The following is a 12,662-nucleotide window of genomic DNA, read 5'->3' on the forward strand; positions in this document are numbered from 1 at the left end:
CTATTTATATAATATGCTGGCTTTTACGGAGGCTGATCTTTAAATAGCCCACTTTTTGGAGCAGCCCTCGCTTATGGCCATACCGCGCTGAGAGCGCCCGATCTCGTCTGATCTCGGAAGCTAAGCAGCGTCGGGCCTCGTTAGTACTTGGATGGGAGACCGCCTGGGATTACCAGGTGCTGTAAGCTTTTGCCTTTTCTTCACTATTTATATAATATGCTGGCTTTTACGGAGGCTGATCTTTAAATAGCCCACTTTTTGGAGCAGCCCTCGCTTATGGCCATACCGCGCTGAGAGCGCCCGATCTCGTCTGATCTCGGAAGCTAAGCAGCGTCGGGCCTGGTTAGTACTTGGATGGGAGACCGCCTGGGAATACCAGGTGCTGTAAGCTTTTGCCTTTTCTTCACTATTTATATAATATGCTGGCTTTTAGAAAGACGTGTTTTACCGCTCTATTTATTACAATCATTTACATGTATTATAGAGTTTTAAGTGTTTTACATGTTTTTTAGGCCATTTTATTACTCTTAACATTTTAAGTGTATGTGTCTTTAATAAATGGATGGTTGGCCTGTCATGTGACTAGACACATGACAGGAAGCAGGAAGTACAACTGTATAAGAGAGCAGCATGACAAACAAAGGACAGTCACCAAACTGTTGGATTGAGGAGTTGCTAATTTTAGAGCTCACCTTTCCATTCACCACCTGCAAACTTTGGATTACACTTTCTGTGGATTGTATATACACTGGTGGACACTCACATTGGACTTATCAACACACTGGGGTTCTTGGACTGTTTTTAGGGTATGGACAAATGAACTGTATTCTTTTAACAGAGTTTACCTGTTTTTAGGGTATGGACAAATGAACTGTATTCTTTTAACAGAGTTTACCTAGTTTTATCGTGTTGTTTTAAAGTCTTTTATGTGAACCTTGTAAATACACCAAATCTATTTAAACCAATTTTCTTTTATGTCTCATTCTTTTAACCACTAGTCATCTCTCACAGTTACATCTGACCCCATTTTAGTCTTGTAACTCGGCTGATAAGGCCGATTGTTACACTTTTATGGGAGACCGCCTGGGAATACCAGGTGCTGTAAGCTTTTGCCTTTTCTTCACTATTTATATAATATGCTGGCTTTTACGGAGGCTGATCTTTAAATAGCCCACTTTTTGGAGCAGCCCTCGCTTATGGCCATACCGCGCTGAGAGCGCCCGATCTCGTCTGATCTCGGAAGCTAAGCAGCGTCGGGCCTGGTTAGTACTTGGATGGGAGACCGCCTGGGAATACCAGGTGCTGTAAGCTTTTGCCTTTTCTTCACTATTTATATAATATGCTGGCTTTTAGAAAGACGTGTTTTACCGCTCTATTTATTACAATCATTTACATGTATTATAGAGTTTTAAGTGTTTTACATGTTTTTTAGGCCATTTTATTACTCTTAACATTTTAAGTGTATGTGTCTTTAATAAATGGATGGTTGGCCTGTCATGTGACTAGACACATGACAGGAAGCAGGAAGTACAACTGTATAAGAGAGCAGCATGACAAACAAAGGACAGTCACCAAACTGTTGGATTGAGGAGTTGCTAATTTTAGAGCTCACCTTTCCATTCACCACCTGCAAACTTTGGATTACACTTTCTGTGGATTGTATATACACTGGTGGACACTCACATTGGACTTATCAACACACTGGGGTTCTTGGACTGTTTTTAGGGTATGGACAAATGAACTGTATTCTTTTAACAGAGTTTACCTGTTTTTAGGGTATGGACAAATGAACTGTATTCTTTTAACAGAGTTTACCTAGTTTTATCGTGTTGTTTTAAAGTCTTTTATGTGAACCTTGTAAATACACCAAATCTATTTAAACCAATTTTCTTTTATGTCTCATTCTTTTAACCACTAGTCATCTCTCACAGTTAAATCTGACCCCATTTTAGTCTTGTAACTCGGCTGATAAGGCCGATTGTTACACTTTTATGGGAGACCGCCTGGGAATACCAGGTGCTGTAAGCTTTTGCCTTTTCTTCACTATTTATATAATATGCTGGCTTTTACGGAGGCTGATCTTTAAATAGCCCACTTTTTGGAGCAGCCCTCGCTTATGGCCATACCGCGCTGAGAGCGCCCGATCTCGTCTGATCTCGGAAGCTAAGCAGCGTCGGGACTGGTTAGTACTTGGGTGGGAGACCGCCTGGGAATACCAGGTGCTGTAAGCTTTTGCCTTTTCTTCACTATTTATATAATATGCTGGCTTTTACGGAGGCTGATCTTTAAATAGCCCACTTTTTGGAGCAGCCCTCGCTTATGGCCATACCGCGCTGAGAGCGCCCGTTCTCGTCTGATCTCGGAAGCTAAGCAGCGTCTGGCCTGGTTAGTACTTGGATGGGAGACCGCCTGGGAATACCAGGTGCTGTAAGCTTTTGCCTTTTCTTCACTATTTATATAATATGCTGGCTTTTAGAAAGACGTGTTTTACCGCTCTATTTATTACAATAATTTAAATGTATTATAGAGTTTTAAGTGTTTTACATGTTTTTTAGGCCATTTTATTACTCTTAACATTTTAAGTGTATGTGTCTTTAATAAATGGATGGTTGGCCTGTCATGTGACTAGACACATGACAGGAAGCAGGAAGTACAACTGTATAAGAGAGCAGCATGACAAACAAAGGACAGTCACCAAACTGTTGGATTGAGGAGTTGCTAATTTTAGAGCTCACCTTTCCATTCACCACCTGCAAACTTTGGATTACACTTTCTGTGGATTGTATATACACTGGTGGACACTCACATTGGACTTATCAACACACTGGGGTTCTTGGACTGTTTTTAGGGTATGGACAAATGAACTGTATTCTTTTAACAGAGTTTACCTGTTTTTAGGGTATGGACAAATGAACTGTATTCTTTTAACAGAGTTTACCTAGTTTTATCGTGTTGTTTTAAAGTCTTTTATGTGAACCTTGTATATACACCAAATCTATTTAAACCAATTTTCTTTTATGTCTCATTCTTTTAACCACTAGTCATCTCTCACAGTTAAATCTGACCCCATTTTAGTCTTGTAACTCGGCTGATAAGGCCGATTGTTACACTTTTATGGGAGACCGCCTGGGAATACCAGGTGCTGTAAGCTTTTGCCTTTTCTTCACTATTTATATAATATGCTGGCTTTTACGGAGGCTGATCTTTAAATAGCCCACTTTTTGGAGCAGCCCTCGCTTATGGCCATACCGCGCTGAGAGCGCCCGATCTCGTCTGATCTCGGAAGCTAAGCAGCGTCGGGCCTCGTTAGTACTTGGATGGGAGACCGCCTGGGATTACCAGGTGCTGTAAACTTTTGCCTTTTCTTCACTATTTATATAATATGCTGGCTTTTACGGAGGCTGATCTTTAAATAGCCCACTTTTTGGAGCAGCCCTCGCTTATGGCCATACCGCGCTGAGAGCGCCCGATCTCGTCTGATCTCGGAAGCTAAGCAGCGTCGGGACTGGTTAGTACTTGGGTGGGAGACCGCCTGGGAATACCAGGTGCTGTAAGCTTTTGCCTTTTCTTCACTATTTATATAATATGCTGGCTTTTACGGAGGCTGATCTTTAAATAGCCCACTTTTTGGAGCAGCCCTCGCTTATGGCCATACCGCGCTGAGAGCGCCCGTTCTCGTCTGATCTCGGAAGCTAAGCAGCGTCTGGCCTGGTTAGTACTTGGATGGGAGACCGCCTGGGAATACCAGGTGCTGTAAGCTTTTGCCTTTTCTTCACTATTTATATAATATGCTGGCTTTTAGAAAGACGTGTTTTACCGCTCTATTTATTACAATAATTTAAATGTATTATAGAGTTTTAAGTGTTTTACATGTTTTTTAGGCCATTTTATTACTCTTAACATTTTAAGTGTATGTGTCTTTAATAAATGGATGGTTGGCCTGTCATGTGACTAGACACATGACAGGAAGCAGGAAGTACAACTGTATAAGAGAGCAGCATGACAAACAAAGGACAGTCACCAAACTGTTGGATTGAGGAGTTGCTAATTTTAGAGCTCACCTTTCCATTCACCACCTGCAAACTTTGGATTACACTTTCTGTGGATTGTATATACACTGGTGGACACTCACATTGGACTTATCAACACACTGGGGTTCTTGGACTGTTTTTAGGGTATGGACAAATGAACTGTATTCTTTTAACAGAGTTTACCTGTTTTTAGGGTATGGACAAATGAACTGTATTCTTTTAACAGAGTTTACCTAGTTTTATCGTGTTGTTTTAAAGTCTTTTATGTGAACCTTGTATATACACCAAATCTATTTAAACCAATTTTCTTTTATGTCTCATTCTTTTAACCACTAGTCATCTCTCACAGTTAAATCTGACCCCATTTTAGTCTTGTAACTCGGCTGATAAGGCCGATTGTTACACTTTTATGGGAGACCGCCTGGGAATACCAGGTGCTGTAAGCTTTTACCTTTTCTTCACTATTTATATAATATGCTGGCTTTTACGGAGGCTGATCTTTAAATAGCCCACTTTTTGGAGCAGCCCTCGCTTATGGCCATACCGCGCTGAGAGCGCCCGATCTCGTCTGATCTCGGAAGCTAAGCAGCGTCGGGCCTCGTTAGTACTTGGATGGGAGACCGCCTGGGATTACCAGGTGCTGTAAGCTTTTGCCTTTTCTTCACTATTTATATAATATGCTGGCTTTTACGGAGGCTGATCTTTAAATAGCCCACTTTTTGGAGCAGCCCTCGCTTATGGCCATACCGCGCTGAGAGCGCCCGATCTCGTCTGATCTCGGAAGCTAAGCAGCGTCGGGCCTGGTTAGTACTTGGATGGGAGACCGCCTGGGAATACCAGGTGCTGTAAGCTTTTGCCTTTTCTTCACTATTTATATAATATGCTGGCTTTTAGAAAGACGTGTTTTACCGCTCTATTTATTACAATCATTTACATGTATTATAGAGTTTTAAGTGTTTTACATGTTTTTTAGGCCATTTTATTACTCTTAACATTTTAAGTGTATGTGTCTTTAATAAATGGATGGTTGGCCTGTCATGTGACTAGACACATGACAGGAAGCAGGAAGTACAACTGTATAAGAGAGCAGCATGACAAACAAAGGACAGTCACCAAACTGTTGGATTGAGGAGTTGCTAATTTTAGAGCTCACCTTTCCATTCACCACCTGCAAACTTTGGATTACACTTTCTGTGGATTGTATATACACTGGTGGACACTCACATTGGACTTATCAACACACTGGGGTTCTTGGACTGTTTTTAGGGTATGGACAAATGAACTGTATTCTTTTAACAGAGTTTACCTGTTTTTAGGGTATGGACAAATGAACTGTATTCTTTTAACAGAGTTTACCTAGTTTTATCGTGTTGTTTTAAAGTCTTTTATGTGAACCTTGTAAATACACCAAATCTATTTAAACCAATTTTCTTTTATGTCTCATTCTTTTAACCACTAGTCATCTCTCACAGTTAAATCTGACCCCATTTTAGTCTTGTAACTCGGCTGATAAGGCCGATTGTTACACTTTTATGGGAGACCGCCTGGGAATACCAGGTGCTGTAAGCTTTTGCCTTTTCTTCACTATTTATATAATATGCTGGCTTTTACGGAGGCTGATCTTTAAATAGCCCACTTTTTGGAGCAGCCCTCGCTTATGGCCATACCGCGCTGAGAGCGCCCGATCTCGTCTGATCTCGGAAGCTAAGCAGCGTCGGGCCTCGTTAGTACTTGGATGGGAGACCGCCTGGGATTACCAGGTGCTGTAAGCTTTTGCCTTTTCTTCACTATTTATATAATATGCTGGCTTTTACGGAGGCTGATCTTTAAATAGCCCACTTTTTGGAGCAGCCCTCGCTTATGGCCATACCGCGCTGAGAGCGCCCGATCTCGTCTGATCTCGGAAGCTAAGCAGCGTCTGGCCTGGTTAGTACTTGGATGGGAGACCGCCTGGGAATACCAGGTGCTGTAAGCTTTTGCCTTTTCTTCACTATTTATATAATATGCTGGCTTTTAGAAAGACGTGTTTTACCGCTCTATTTATTACAATAATTTAAATGTATTATAGAGTTTTAAGTGTTTTACATGTTTTTTAGGCCATTTTATTACTCTTAACATTTTAAGTGTATGTGTCTTTAATAAATGGATGGTTGGCCTGTCATGTGACTAGACACATGACAGGAAGCAGGAAGTACAACTGTATAAGAGAGCAGCATGACAAACAAAGGACAGTCACCAAACTGTTGGATTGAGGAGTTGCTAATTTTAGAGCTCACCTTTCCATTCACCACCTGCAAACTTTGGATTACACTTTCTGTGGATTGTATATACACTGGTGGACACTCACATTGGACTTATCAACACACTGGGGTTCTTGGACTGTTTTTAGGGTATGGACAAATGAACTGTATTCTTTTAACAGAGTTTACCTGTTTTTAGGGTATGGACAAATGAACTGTATTCTTTTAACAGAGTTTACCTAGTTTTATCGTGTTGTTTTAAAGTCTTTTATGTGAACCTTGTAAATACACCAAATCTATTTAAACCAATTTTCTTTTATGTCTCATTCTTTTAACCACTAGTCATCTCTCACAGTTAAATCTGACCCCATTTTAGTCTTGTAACTCGGCTGATAAGGCCGATTGTTACACTTTTATGGGAGACCGCCTGGGAATACCAGGTGCTGTAAGCTTTTGCCTTTTCTTCACTATTTATATAATATGCTGGCTTTTACGGAGGCTGATCTTTAAATAGCCCACTTTTTGGAGCAGCCCTCGCTTATGGCCATACCGCGCTGAGAGCGCCCGATCTCGTCTGATCTCGGAAGCTAAGCAGCGTCGGGCCTGGTTAGTACTTGGATGGGAGACCGCCTGGGAATACCAGGTGCTGTAAGCTTTTGCCTTTTCTTCACTATTTATATAATATGCTGGCTTTTACGGAGGCTGATCTTTAAATAGCCCACTTTTTGGAGCAGCCCTCGCTTATGGCCATACCGCGCTGAGAGCGCCCGATCTCGTCTGATCTCGGAAGCTAAGCAGCGTCGGGCCTGGTTAGTACTTGGATGGGAGACCGCCTGGGAATACCAGGTGCTGTAAGCTTTTGCCTTTTCTTCACTATTTATATAATATGCTGGCTTTTACGGAGGCTGATCTTTAAATAGCCCACTTTTTGGAGCAGCCCTCGCTTATGGCCATACCGCGCTGAGAGCGCCCGATCTCGTCTGATCTCGGAAGCTAAGCAGCGTAGGGCCTGGTTAGTACTTGGATGGGAGACCGCCTGGGAATACCAGGTGCTGTAAGCTTTTGCCTTTTCTTCACTATTTATATAATATGCTGGCTTTTAGAAAGACGTCTTTTACCGCTCTATTTATTACAATCATTTAAATGTATTATAGAGTTTTAAGTGTTTTACATGTTTTTTAGGCCATTTTATTACTCTTAACATTTTAAGTGTATGTGTCTTTAATAAATGGATGGTTGGCCTGTCATGTGACTAGACACATGACAGGAAGCAGGAAGTACAACTGTATAAGAGAGCAGCATGACAAACAAAGGACAGTCACCAAACTGTTGGATTGAGGAGTTGCTAATTTTAGAGCTCACCTTTCCATTCACCACCTGCAAACTTTGGATTACACTTTCTGTGGATTGTATATACACTGGTGGACACTCACATTGGACTTATCAACACACTGGGGTTCTTGGACTGTTTTTAGGGTATGGACAAATGAACTGTATTCTTTTAACAGAGTTTACCTGTTTTTAGGGTATGGACAAATGAACTGTATTCTTTTAACAGAGTTTACCTAGTTTTATCGTGTTGTTTTAAAGTCTTTTATGTGAACCTTGTAAATACACCAAATCTATTTAAACCAATTTTCTTTTATGTCTCATTCTTTTAACCACTAGTCATCTCTCACAGTTAAATCTGACCCCATTTTAGTCTTGTAACTCGGCTGATAAGGCCGATTGTTACACTTTTATGGGAGACTGCCTGGGAATACCAGGTGCTGTAAGCTTTTGCCTTTTCTTCACTATTTATATAATATGCTGGCTTTTACGGAGGCTGATCTTTAAATAGCCCACTTTTAGGAGCAGCCCTTGCTTATGGCCATACCGCGCTGAGAGCGCCCGATCTCGTCTGATCTCGGAAGCTAAGCAGCGTCGGGCCTGGTTAGTACTTGGATGGGAGACCGCCTGGGAATACCAGGTGCTGTAAGCTTTTGCCTTTTCTTCACTATTTATATAATATGCTGGTTTTTACGGAGGCTGATCTTTAAATAGCCCACTTTTTGGAGCAGCCCTCGCTTACGGCCATACCCCCACCTGAGGCGCTAGAGAGCAAACAGGAAGTGAGTTGGCAGTTTGTAGTGTGCAGTAGGTGAGATAGGCTCACCATTTTTCTGGGTGTTTTTTCACATTTATTTTGTTTGTTTTTTAGTTAGAAAAAGTTTTTTTTGAGGAAGGTTTTTTTTTAACCCCAAACAGGTCTTTCTGTTTGGGGTTTGAGACAACCAAAATATGGATTTAATGGACAAAGAACACGGACTGGTAAAACAACATGAGATGGGAAATGCGGAACCAGGATTTGTTGCAGACATAACTGAAAGGAATATAAATGAAAGACATGGAGAAAACAATAATGAAACGTGGGCGACGGTGGTTTCAAGGAGGAAACAAGAAAGAAAAACAACTGGACAAGAACGGAAAGGAGATCTACAATCAACTGAAGGTATTGGAATTGAGAAAGAAGTTGGAGAAAAAAGAAATGTTTTATCTCAACGACAACAAATGATACAGAAATTAAGCAAACAAACAAGGTATCAGAGGGAATACAAGAAAGAAGCAACATTAACAATGACTGTTAAAGATATAGAAAATATAACAATAATAATGATAATTAAAGCAGTTGAAGAGAAAGTTGGAATGGGAAAATTGATCGGACTGAGAAGAAAAAATAATTATGATTTTGAAATGACTATGGAAAGTGAGATGGACTGTGATTTGCTGTTGAATGGAATAATGATAAACGGACAAGAATGTGAGATAAGGAAATTGTGTGCAACAGAAAGAATGGTGTCTTTCTTGAGTCTGCCCAGCTATATAGAAGATGAGGAAATCAGTCAAAAACTAATCAATTGGGGTGTAACTCCCATTCTACCACTAAGAAGAAGATATCATCCCGGGACAACGGTGGCAGACGGAACACGATTTTTGAGGGTAAAGTTTCCACAAGAGGTGACGTCTTTACCATACAACACAAGCTTCAGGACTGAAGAAGGAGTGCAGTACTTCAGAGTGATTCACGATAATCAAGTGAAGACATGCAGGATCTGTGTAAGTCCGGAGCATGAAAAAAAGGACTGCCCACAATTCACATGCAGAAATTGTCTTGAGCAGGGGCATTATGCGCGAGACTGTAAAGTCCCGCGGTGCCAAGGCTGCCAAAAGACAATGTTAAGATGCAGATGCGAGATAGAAGACGAGGAAAATGAAGATCCAGGAATGGAAATACAAGAGGTAATGGGAGTTACAACAATTGAGAGGTTAAATGACTCACAAAGGCAGACGCAAGGAGAGGACGAGAAACAAGATGACGAGGAAGAGGAGAACAACAACATAGATGAGAATAAAGAAAAGAAGGAAGATGAAGAACAAGGAATGGAGATGGGAGGAGGAGCGAACAAAGAGGATATAAATTTGATTAAAGAAGGATTTTCTAAGGAACAGGACGATGTGGACACTAATGAACTGGACTACGAAAAAGGACAAGAAAAAGAAAAAGCTGAGGATAAGGGAATAAAGACACTGACTGAGGTAAGAGGAGCAGACAATGGGGGGGAAATTCGTGGAATGGAAAACAAAGGAAAAGAAAGACTGAATAGATGTGTAAAAACAAGAAAAGATGGCTTAGACATTCAACAGGTTCTTAAAAGGCAGAAGATAAGAAGAGAAGAGCAAAAGGAAAGACTGGAGAGGAGGAAAGCTGAAATGGGTGAAGTAAAAAATACTTTTTTGAAAGACAATGAAACGGATTGAATGGTGGGTTTTGGTTTTTCCAATCTTTTCTTTAATGAGCTCTATATCAATTGTATCGCTGAATGCTAGAGGATTATCCAAATGTCAAAAGTTTGAAAGATTAATGTGTCTGACCAAAAAATGTGATGTGCTATGTTTACAAGAAACGAAATGGGAAGATAAAATAAGTGATGAAATTAGAAAATTATGGAACGGAGAAATATATAGTAACTGTGATATGGAAAGGAAGAGAGGGGTAGCTATTTTAATAAGAAAAGGAGTATTTGAAGAAGTAAATATAGATTATAAAGACACAAAGGGAAGAATAATAATTGTTAAATTTGTGTGTAATGGAAAAGAAATGAAAGTGTGTAATATACATGCACCAAATGATGAAAGAGATAAATTTAATTTTTACAGGGATATGAATGAGTTAATAGAAAAACATGACAACATTATGGTGTTAGGTGATTTTAACACTGTAATACAGAGAATTGATGTAGATGATTCAATGGGATTTAGAAGAGATAGAGGGAGGAATGAACTACATAACATAATGGAGAAATATAATATGGTGGATGTGTGGAGAGAGAGGAATGGTATGAAAAGAGAATATTCAAGAAGACAAATTGTTGACAGAGTTCTAAAGCAAAGTAGAATAGACTTATTTTTATGTAAGAAAAAGGAAGCATATTATGTCACTAAGGCGTCTTACAAAAATTATAGTGAGAGTGATCATGATTTTTTATGGATATTGATGAATTTTAATGAGGCTGATAAAGGACCAGGGGTGTGGATATTAAATGCAGAACTTCTAAAAAATGAAATATACAGAATGGAAATAGAAAGTATAATAATTAATAGTGTAAATGAGGAAATGTATGAAATGGAAAAAGGGTTTTGGTGGGACATTCTAAAAAAAAGAATAAAAAAATTCTCAATGGAATATTCAAAAAAATGGCAAAAAGTCAAAAAGATGAAAGAAAATAAGATCAAAAAAGAGTGGGATAAAGAAATGAGGAAAGTAAATGAGCATGATGAAAATATTGATAAGATAATAGAATTACAGGAAGAATTAAAGAAAATAGAAGAAGAGAAGTGTAAAGGAGCAATAATAAGAAGTAGGGCGAAAGACATTGTAGAAGGAGAAAGAAGTACGAAATATTTTTATGAATTAGAAAAAACAAGACAGAGAGCAGATATAATAAAAAGTATTAAAACAGAAGATGCGAGGATTGTAGAAGATAAAACAGGAATTTTGGAAGAAGTCAGAGAATTCTATAAGCATTTATTTACCAAAAATGAGATAGTTTTAGAAGATGAGGAATTTGTATTAAGTAAAATACAGGTTAAAGTTAATGAGGGAGACAAAGAAATGTGTGAGAGTGAGATTACGGAATTAGAAATAGGAATTGCAATTGATCAACTGAAAAATGGTAAAAGTCCAGGAATAGATGGATTAACAGCTGAATTTTATAAGGTTTTTAAAGATGTGTTATGTCCAATTTTAAATGAAATATTTATAGATAATTTTAAAAAAGGGAATTTAACGAATAGTATGAAGAAAGGTATGGTGAAAATAATTTACAAGAAAAAAGGTGATAAGAGAGACCTGAAAAACTACAGACCACTAAGCATGTTGAATACAGATTATAAAATATTAGCCAAAATTTTAGCCAATCGATTGAAAATAGTAGTACCAAATATAATTACTACAAATCAAGCATATGCTGTTCTAAAAAGAGATATTACTGATGTCATTAACAATATAAGAGATATGATATGGTACATGAAGGAGGAGAAAGAAACAGGATATATAATAAGTGTGGATTTAGAAAAGGCTTTTGATAGAGTTGAACACAAATACTTGATACATGTGATGGAGAGATTTGGTTTTGGGGAGAATTTTTTAAAATGGATAAAATGTTTATATACAGATATAAGTAGTTGTGTAAAAGTGAATGGTTTTTTAACTAAAGATTTTAAAATAACGAGATCAATCAGACAAGGGTGTCCTATGTCAGCATTATTATACACTTTAGTATCTGAAGCTTTAGGACTGGCAGTAGACCAGGAAAAGAACATAAAAGGAATACGCATAAAAGGAGAAGAATCAGAACAAAAAATATTTCAATATGCAGATGACACGACATTGTTTGTAAAAGATATTAAAAGTATGGATAAAGCAATGGAAGTTTTAGAAAGATATTGTAAAGGAACAGGGGCAAAAGTTAATAAAGAAAAAACTACATACATGAAAATTGGATTACCGAATGATCTGCTGAATAAAATGCAATTTAAGGAAGAAAAGAAGAGTATGAAAATTTTAGGTATAAGGGTTGGAGAAAATGAAAATGAAATAAGAGAAGTGGTATGGGAGGAGGTTTTAAAAGGAATGGAGAAGAGATTAAATTTCTGGAAATTAAGAGGATTATTTTTAAAAGGGAAGGTTTTAGTTATTAATTCTTTGTTTTTATCAAAAATGTGGTATGTATTGGGTTCTGTGAGTTTGCCTATATGGGTGTATAAAAAAATCAAATCTATTGTTTTAAACTTTTTATGGGAGGGGAAACCATCGAAAATTGCTTATGACACTCTAATTGGAAAGGTGGAG

General features: G+C 38.6%; 16 non-coding genes across 16 annotated transcripts; all 16 read left to right on the plus strand.

The window, feature by feature from the left end:
- The first annotated feature begins 69 nt into the window (after positions 1-69).
- LOC141319251 (5S ribosomal RNA) lies at positions 70-188 on the plus strand. The gene has a single exon (XR_012353518.1). It is a non-coding gene; the product is annotated as a 5S ribosomal RNA (ribosomal RNA).
- Positions 189-272: 84 nt separating this feature from the next.
- LOC141317529 (5S ribosomal RNA) lies at positions 273-391 on the plus strand. Its single transcript, XR_012351903.1, has one exon. It is a non-coding gene; the product is annotated as a 5S ribosomal RNA (ribosomal RNA).
- An 801-nt stretch (positions 392-1,192) lies between these two features.
- On the plus strand, positions 1,193-1,311 carry LOC141317541 (5S ribosomal RNA). Its single transcript, XR_012351914.1, has one exon. It is a non-coding gene; the product is annotated as a 5S ribosomal RNA (ribosomal RNA).
- Positions 1,312-2,112: 801 nt separating this feature from the next.
- LOC141318468 (5S ribosomal RNA) lies at positions 2,113-2,231 on the plus strand. Its single transcript, XR_012352783.1, has one exon. It is a non-coding gene; the product is annotated as a 5S ribosomal RNA (ribosomal RNA).
- An 84-nt stretch (positions 2,232-2,315) lies between these two features.
- LOC141319109 (5S ribosomal RNA) lies at positions 2,316-2,434 on the plus strand. Its single transcript, XR_012353384.1, has one exon. It is a non-coding gene; the product is annotated as a 5S ribosomal RNA (ribosomal RNA).
- Positions 2,435-3,235: 801 nt separating this feature from the next.
- On the plus strand, positions 3,236-3,354 carry LOC141345894 (5S ribosomal RNA). The gene has a single exon (XR_012357106.1). It is a non-coding gene; the product is annotated as a 5S ribosomal RNA (ribosomal RNA).
- Positions 3,355-3,438: 84 nt separating this feature from the next.
- Positions 3,439-3,557, plus strand: LOC141318469 (5S ribosomal RNA). Its single transcript, XR_012352784.1, has one exon. It is a non-coding gene; the product is annotated as a 5S ribosomal RNA (ribosomal RNA).
- An 84-nt stretch (positions 3,558-3,641) lies between these two features.
- On the plus strand, positions 3,642-3,760 carry LOC141319110 (5S ribosomal RNA). Its single transcript, XR_012353385.1, has one exon. It is a non-coding gene; the product is annotated as a 5S ribosomal RNA (ribosomal RNA).
- An 801-nt stretch (positions 3,761-4,561) lies between these two features.
- LOC141319252 (5S ribosomal RNA) lies at positions 4,562-4,680 on the plus strand. Its single transcript, XR_012353519.1, has one exon. It is a non-coding gene; the product is annotated as a 5S ribosomal RNA (ribosomal RNA).
- Positions 4,681-4,764: 84 nt separating this feature from the next.
- On the plus strand, positions 4,765-4,883 carry LOC141317553 (5S ribosomal RNA). Its single transcript, XR_012351925.1, has one exon. It is a non-coding gene; the product is annotated as a 5S ribosomal RNA (ribosomal RNA).
- Positions 4,884-5,684: 801 nt separating this feature from the next.
- Positions 5,685-5,803, plus strand: LOC141319253 (5S ribosomal RNA). The gene has a single exon (XR_012353520.1). It is a non-coding gene; the product is annotated as a 5S ribosomal RNA (ribosomal RNA).
- An 84-nt stretch (positions 5,804-5,887) lies between these two features.
- Positions 5,888-6,006, plus strand: LOC141317876 (5S ribosomal RNA). The gene has a single exon (XR_012352228.1). It is a non-coding gene; the product is annotated as a 5S ribosomal RNA (ribosomal RNA).
- An 801-nt stretch (positions 6,007-6,807) lies between these two features.
- LOC141317565 (5S ribosomal RNA) lies at positions 6,808-6,926 on the plus strand. The gene has a single exon (XR_012351936.1). It is a non-coding gene; the product is annotated as a 5S ribosomal RNA (ribosomal RNA).
- Positions 6,927-7,010: 84 nt separating this feature from the next.
- On the plus strand, positions 7,011-7,129 carry LOC141317576 (5S ribosomal RNA). The gene has a single exon (XR_012351947.1). It is a non-coding gene; the product is annotated as a 5S ribosomal RNA (ribosomal RNA).
- An 84-nt stretch (positions 7,130-7,213) lies between these two features.
- LOC141292507 (5S ribosomal RNA) lies at positions 7,214-7,332 on the plus strand. Its single transcript, XR_012340528.1, has one exon. It is a non-coding gene; the product is annotated as a 5S ribosomal RNA (ribosomal RNA).
- Positions 7,333-8,133: 801 nt separating this feature from the next.
- Positions 8,134-8,252, plus strand: LOC141317588 (5S ribosomal RNA). The gene has a single exon (XR_012351958.1). It is a non-coding gene; the product is annotated as a 5S ribosomal RNA (ribosomal RNA).
- The last annotated feature ends 4,410 nt before the right edge of the window (positions 8,253-12,662 follow it).

The sequence above is a fragment of the Garra rufa genome, chromosome 1 (assembly GCF_049309525.1).
Source record: "Garra rufa chromosome 1, GarRuf1.0, whole genome shotgun sequence".
Lineage (NCBI taxonomy): Eukaryota > Metazoa > Chordata > Actinopteri > Cypriniformes > Cyprinidae > Garra > Garra rufa.